Raw genomic sequence first — 7,894 nt, 5'->3', positions numbered from 1 at the left:
TGGGGAGTGTGCAGGAGGCAGCTGATCGATGTTTCTCTCTCATCGATGTTTCTAACTCTCTATCCCTCTCTCTCCCTTCCTCTCTGTGAAACATCAATAAAATATATTTTAAAAAAAGTATGATGTGACAATTATGACAAGTATTAAATAGTTTTTTTTAATTTTTAATTGATTTTAGAGAGAGACAAAGGGAATGTGAGAGAAAGAGAGAGAGAAACATTGATGTGAGAGAAGAACATTGCCTCTGAACTTGCCCCAATCCAGGGTTTAATGGAAACCTGGATATGTACCCTGACCAGGAATCTAATCCACAAACTTTTGGTGTACTGGGCCATGCTCAATCAACTGAGCCACACTGGCCAGGACAGTATTAAATAAATTAAATAAATAAATAAATAAATATATATATATACTTATATATGTATATATTTATATATACATATATATAGGTATATATATAGTTTTATATATAATATATATTTTGTTTCAGAGAGGAAGAGAGAGATAGAAACATCAATGATGAGAGAGAATCATTGACTGGCTACCTCCTGCACATCCCCAACTGGGGATCAAGTCCACAATCCGGGCATGTGCCCTTGACCAGTATTAAACCCAGGACCCTTCAATCCATAGGCAAATGTTCTATCCACTGAGCCAAACCAGCCAAGACAATGTCAAATACTTTGAAGTCAAACCATTTTCTCTCCTAAATCATACCTAATAGATAAATGCTTAGCTTACCTATATAAAAGATTGATTGACTTCACATCTTCAGAAAGTTTAATTTAGTGCATTCTTTTTTGAGAAAGCAATGACAATATTATAAATATCCATGACACTTTTTAAAGAGCTCAACATGAATTATGCCAGTTAATTTTCACAACAAACATATGAGAAAGTGCTATTATTGTCATTTTACAAATGATAAAACTGAGTACCTGATAACTGAAATAACTTGTACAAGACCATAAATTTTAAAAAATGGTCAGGATTCAGTTCTTTTCAACTTTAGAATCTTTGTCCTAAAATCCTTACTACTTTCCTATGGATATCAAATATGTGTGGTGTTTCTTTAGCAAGTTTCCAAGCAAAGTTTTTTAAAGATAAAATAGACAACCAGTGATCTTAATGATTTGGCTACTTTCTTATATAAAAACTAGAGGCCCAGTGCATGATATCCATGCACTGGTGGTAGCATGGAGGGGTGGATGTCCCTCAGCCCAGACTGCACCCTCTCCAATCTGGGACCCCTTGGGGAATGTCCAACTGCCAGTTTAGGCCTGATCCCACAGGGATCCCTCTCACAATCCCTCTCACAATATGGGACTGCTGGCTCCCAAACACTCCCCTGCCTGCCTGCCTGATCAGCCCCTAACCACTACCCTGCCAGCCTGCTTGACACCTAACTGCTCCCTTGCCAGCCCAATCTTCCCCAACTGCCCTCTTCTGCCAGCCTGGCTGCCCCAACTGCCTCCCCTGCCAGCCTGGTCACCGCCAACTGCCCTCCCCTGCTGACCTGATTGCCCACAACTGTCCTTCTCTGCCAGACATCTTGGGGCAACCATCTTTTGACCACATGGGGGCGGCCATCTTGTGCGAGGGTGTGATGATCAATTTGCACATTATCTCTTTATTACATAGCATACTGGGGTGGATAAGTTATCTTTGGAATTTCTTTCTGACTTTGTAATGGTAGAGATTAACTGAGAGTTAATTTTCATGCCATGAAGAAATTTGCACACTGTTATTAGATAAAAAGATCCACTTGTTATGCAGGCTTCAGTGAAAAACAGGGTTGATTTTTATCAATGTAAGATTGCACAGTGGGAATAGTCATTGTGCACACAGAAGAATAAACTAAATTACCTCTATGCTTCTTTCATCTATATGAATGCATGAGTGATATTTTAACTACTTTTCCTTGAAAATATACATATGATGAACATTAAGAGAAGATACTTTGTCTTTTCAGAAATTCAACAATTTCTTTAAGACAGTAGCACTGCCATTTTTCTAAGAAAAAAAATAATTTTAAGAAAATTAATCCGTAAATTTAAGACAATGAGAAAAAGGCTAGTATTGACATATGATAGTGAGAAGCTAAGAAAATTCCTTGGCAAATAGATTGGGGAAACTGAGACAGATAGCTGAACAATTTGGCTGAGCAATTTACAGTCATATCCAGAAGGCCATCTTTCTAAAGATAACATCTAGGCCTCAATTTTGTTTCAGCTCCAGGCCCAGAAAAGCAACAAAACCAGGTGGGTGACACTTGGACCAGCTGCCTATGACCAATGATCCCCTGCTCTGGTGCTGACCAATCAATAAAGACCACGACTCTGAAACAGCACACCTGGAAAACTAATGATTATTTTGCTCAAACCCTCCACTGAGACGTTCCCTAACATTTCTGTCTGCAATAGAATGAGAGAAAACCCTCACTACAAAGAGCTCAGCACATGCTCTTCCTTCTGACAGCACAGTCTTTCCCTTCCCCTCTCCTTCCCCACAGGCACACATCTAAACTCTAAGGGCCCTAGAGATGTGCCACCAGGGGAGCCACCACTTGCAGTGGCAGCTGCTACTGGGTTAATCCCCTCAACCTGCCATCAACACCTCCTTTTCTCTGACTTCCCAGTGAGCCAAAGCAGCCCCATCTTAGCTCATTTATTTCCTATAACATTTCTAGAGAGCCAAAGCTTCACCACATAGGTCTGTCCTGTCTCAAGCATGTCAAACTTGCAGCTGGCGGGCTGCATGCCTCATTTATGGCTGCGAGTTTGACATGCTTGTATTTTCCTAGCTTTAATAAATGTACCCTTATTAATAAATGGTGTCACCCACCTGGATTTCCGTTGTGAAATTTTTCCTGCATGAAATCAAGGACTCACACACTACCAGTTGGTGCTATGCAGACCTGCTCTGGACTAGGCCAAGATAGTTTTTAATTTGGACTGAGTATATTATTATTTATTTATTTATTTATTTATTTATTGTTTGCAATTTCCAACAGTTTATTAGGGGATAGCCTAAATTAGTAGTTAGTGCAAAAAGAATGGTTGTATTTTCCCATTCATCGATTTTGTTGAACATTAAATCTGCAAATCTGCATTCATTATATTTTCAGGAAATGTGTGGTTTTAGTTACTATTTTCCTATTTCAGAAAGATAGTAGGAATTATAAAATACCAGGAGAAAAAAAAATATATCCTCACTAGAATGAAGGACTAATAAATCAGAGATAAACAGTTTAGACATAGTCTTGTCCAATGTTAGACACTTGTTATTTTGCTGGTAGCTATATAATGTAAAACTTATCTGAATTTACATTTTTATAGAGCTTTTAGGATGTATTAGATCAACTCAAGCTGTTTTTCCACAAAAATGTCCATGATTCTTAATGCTTTCGAAGTCAGAATCCAAAAACAAGATCACTAAATGTGGAGAGCGGCTAAAGCGCTTGGACAAGCCTCGGAATAATGAGAGGGCACAATCCTCTCATGGCAAAGCCACATGCCAAGTCCCAGCACAATTATAGGCAAAGGCTATAGTTGTAAGCTTGAGCTTTTGGTCTGAGCCCGTGGTCCCAGGAGGCTGAGTGATGTGGGCTTGATAGAGTTCAGGTGCATGTAATTGAGTAAGATTCAAAACCACGAGAACATAGTAAACATCTTGACCACGCCCTTACTTTGCCTTGTGGAATCTGGTTATAAAATAAAGACTCAGCTTGCAGGCCATGGCACTGTCTCTCTAATCAGAGGGCAGCATCCCACCTAGCCCCAGCTTTATTCTCTTGTCTGTCTTTTCTAATCCTTCACCGTTCTCCCTCAAGTTCACCCATGGCCATGCTGGCTCAGAACAACTAAATTCATCTGTGAGTGACTATTTTCTTTTCTTTGGTTTTCCATTATTTTATTAGTGAAAAGTTTATATTGAATTATAAATATGACTTCAAATATGTAAAGTTTATTGCCTTTGGTTTGCTTAAAATTTCCTGAGAAAACACTCATGATTGAGGCATTGAAACCTATGATGTTGTGAGGAAGCAGAGTTAGCCACCCTAAAATATACCTTTTGAGATAGTGATTAAACTGCTTATTTTTAAGAAACAACAGACTCAGAAATATTTTTTAAATGTGAATGCATTTTTTTAACAATATATGATTTTTATAGATTTTAGAGAGAGGAAGGGAAAGGGATACAGAGATAGAAACATTGATGAGAGAAAAACATCAATTGCTTGTGTCCCTGTATGCCCCCCACCAGGGATCGGGCATGAAATCTGGGAATGTGCCCTGACCAGGAATAAAACCAGTGACCTCCTGGTTCATGGGTCAGCACTCAACCACCAAGCCACACCTGCCATACTCAGAAAGAAATTTTGACCTTTCCCCTTACCAGGCTAAAGGAATTCAGATAGAAAAACCTGCTTAAAAGAAGGGAGTTTTCACCTTAGCATCACAATATAAACTCAGTTTAGTAGACAGAGAGGGACCTGCAAAGTCAGCTTATAGGATTGCCCTGTATGTCTTATTATTTCTGGGAGGTCCAGAAAGAATGTGTTTACCAAATATTTGCTCATTTTCGTCGACCTATAAATTGCCTCCTTTCCCTTTGAACCCCAGATCTCTTGATTCACTCTCCTTAGTCCATAATAGCATATAAACCTCAACTGCCCAATTTGTTCTGCATCCCATATTCTTAGAGAAACCCCGGAAGTACTGTTGGAACTCAAAAATATCTGAGCCCTTCAATAGAAATAAATGATAGTGATTTATTCAAGGATCTTAGAGTTTGCAAACTGTAAACACAGCTAGGCAAAAAACCTAGTATTGTTCCAAAGAGGAGAGACAAGTTTAATATATGTCAGGTCAGTGTATATGTGAGTCCTTTAGAAAGTAATCAAGTAATCTGGGTCCATAAGTCCTTTAGGGGGCAATGAGAGGGGTATCTGGAGGTCCAGGTGCATTTAGACATTGACTCAGGCCTGTTGAGTTAAATTAAAAAATAATAATAGTAAGTTCCCAGACTAGTTAGAATAAGAATGGGACCTTTTCTCATGCCTCAACCCTCATAATGTGAATAATTTTAGCAGCTTGATTAAAGTGACCCCATTTAATATATTTCCTATCTTCACTCTTAACTCATTACATACTTAGTACATTTGGTTATTGTCTCATGTTAATCTGTATCATGTTAATTTGATTATTAGAACAGCCAGAAGAACTTAAAAGGGTAAAAAGAAAATTACTTTTTCTCCCCTGCAGATGCTTTCTTTTACTTTTTACTACTTTAGTTCCAGGAGATGTTCTATAGGCACATCATGTGGTTTCTAAACATTCCTGGATTAACTAGGGGTAAACCTATAAAATACTGTTTCTGTCTGCTGTCCTTTCCTTGATAACTCTATTTGCATCTCAGCCATAGAACAAATGAAAGGAATGAAAATAATTGGACAGAAAATCCTATCACTTCTCCCAAATCTATGTATGTGAAAAATATTGAGTCTTTTCATAACTCTTTAAAGCCATAAAAATTTCACTATGCAACAAAATAACTGATAACTAAGATAACATCCCCATCCTGCTTTATACACATTCAGTAAGAACTAAATATTTTCCAAAACCTGCAGTTTGATTGAAAAAAATAGTTCGTTAAAATATTAACAATTTTTCACATTTGACACATAGTTAAAATAATAATTTAGTGTTGTCCTTATAACAATTCTCTATTAATAATACATACTCTGTAAGTACATGGTGGGGCAAAATAATGTACAGTTTATGTACAGTTGTGAGTACATAAAACACAAAGTTTATTTTTGCATTACTGATACTGTTATAATTAACCTAGCTATTAATAACAAGAAAGGAGTAAAAAGAAGGTCAAATATTACAGGCATGTCATTTGGGCAGCCTCACTAAGAAGCTACAACTTTACACTCACCAGGGATCCAACAAAGGGGAGATAGACACATATTCAATAAAGTTGGGGTGACATAGGGAAGGTACTTGCTTGTCAGTCAAACCTGGGTCATTGGCCAGAACGAGTATGGCCACTGTAAGGGCACAAAATTTTAAATATTTAAACCCTTGAACAAAGGAATTTGCTTTCTTGAGCTCTGGTACTCTTGGTTTCTTTTGGTGTGTTGTGCTTAACTCCTGGTTTTCGGGGTTCTCACTCTTCTGCTTCCTGTATTTGCCCACATGGTCCAAAGCCATGTGGGCCACAGCAATAATGAACTAATAGACTGCAGCTAGCGTGATACTGAACTGGACCCTGTTCCAACATGGAAACAAAGCTCTGGACACTGGCTTTGCTTCTAGCTTTACTGAAAGCCCAGCGACACTTCTATGACTGGAATGGGACTTTGGAAACCCAGGGATCTAATTCCACACAAATTAAAATCACTCATCCTCCCCTATGAGTCTCAGAAAATTATTTTTTCTTGAGATATCATAAGGACCTCACCCCCAGAACCCAAAGGGGAAGAGGATACTCTAATTTCCCCAATAGCATTATTATTTATTAATTATTGTATTATTTTCCATCTGAACAACTGTAAACCCACTTTTGCCCCAACCTGTGTATGATGTAAGAACTATTAGTAGTGATAATATCTTGATGGGACAAGAATTAAATTTCCTCCGAGATTAAATTTTTAAAAAGATGGTTAACCTAAAATTTAGAGAAAATCCAAAGGCCAGCCAAATTTTACACCATCTGGGAGCTACAGTCACTCTCTCTTTTGAAATGATACAGTACACTGCAATTGCTGGATCCATGTCAACAGTAACAAGGAACAGCTGATAATAGATGAATCCATTTCTACCCAGGCCTTCAGCATGTTCTATGGGAGCCATTTCAACATTTGGGGTAATATATTTTGTTTCTGTCTTTCCATTTTCCCTCTTTTCCTTCCTTCCTTTATTCCTCCCTTTTCTCATTCACTAATTGTTGTTATTTTATTGCTATGCCTTATGCTAACATATGGAATACAGTGAATATTACGGTAATTATAATTCTCTTCACAGAGCTTAAAGTTTAAGGGGAAGACAGAAAATTATCAAAATTGTATACAAATAAATATAAAATTGTGTCTTTTTATATTATAAATTTTATATTATGGCAAGTACAATGAAGGCAATAGCCAAACATTTTAAAACAGATTAGTAGTAAGAGGGAGTATAGCCACAGCATTAAATAAAATATTTTAAGAAGGCTTCTCTGGGAATTAGCACATAGACTAATACTTAAACAATGAGGAGGAGACACTCATGAAACAGATCACTGTGTGTCTGAGAGAGACTACTTCACTCAAGAGACCAGCATGAACAGAATCAGATTCTGATATGGGAAAGATGGGCAGTGTGGATAGATGGTATTGAGTGCCAGTGACTTAGCTTAAGTCAGGGAGTTAAGCACAGCATATAGCAGACAGCAATCTATGTCAAGGAGTTTGAATTCTTGTCTAGGTGCAATGATGAAATATTAAAAATGCTAAGCAAAGATGTTATTAGATCTATCTTATATTTATAAAATGTTTTTGTGTTGTTTTTTTGTATGGAAATATAGCAAAAGTGAAAAGGTAAGACTTTTGTTGTTTAGTTTTTGTTTTAAGAAGATAGGTAAGGGGTAGAAGATGAAATGGAAAAATTAAGAGTTTGTACTGAAAATATTACATTTGAAAGCAATATTTTGTTGTTTAAAGCATTATATATGTCTCCTTTCCCAAGATTGACACCTTCAGCACCCCTGCCCCCCAGAAGAAGCCCCTACTGCCCCAGTGTTGGTGTCCATTGGTTACGCTAATATGCATGGATACAAGTCCTTTGGTTGATGTCTAACTCCCCCCGCCCCCCGCCCCCGATCCGCTGCCTTCTCTCTGAGGCTT

At 37.7% G+C, this 7,894-nt stretch overlaps 1 long non-coding RNA gene across 1 annotated transcript in view; it reads right to left on the bottom strand.

Annotated features, from left to right (window-relative positions):
* Positions 1-1,099, bottom strand: part of LOC107182750 — a 4,346-nt gene extending 3,247 nt beyond the window's left edge. Inside the window, exons 1-2 of the long non-coding RNA XR_001513481.1 lie at positions 1,039-1,099; positions 696-701 (exon numbers count right to left, since the gene is read on the bottom strand). This is a non-coding gene — a long non-coding RNA (uncharacterized LOC107182750). The remainder of the gene's footprint in view (positions 1-695; positions 702-1,038) is intronic.
* Positions 1,100-7,894: the final 6,795 nt, after the last annotated feature.

Source organism: Myotis davidii, unplaced genomic scaffold, assembly GCF_000327345.1.
Source record: "Myotis davidii unplaced genomic scaffold, ASM32734v1 scaffold277, whole genome shotgun sequence".
Taxonomy (NCBI): domain Eukaryota; kingdom Metazoa; phylum Chordata; class Mammalia; order Chiroptera; family Vespertilionidae; genus Myotis; species Myotis davidii.
Note: the sequence above shows the minus strand (reverse complement) of the source record. Positions and strands in the feature narration are given on the sequence as shown.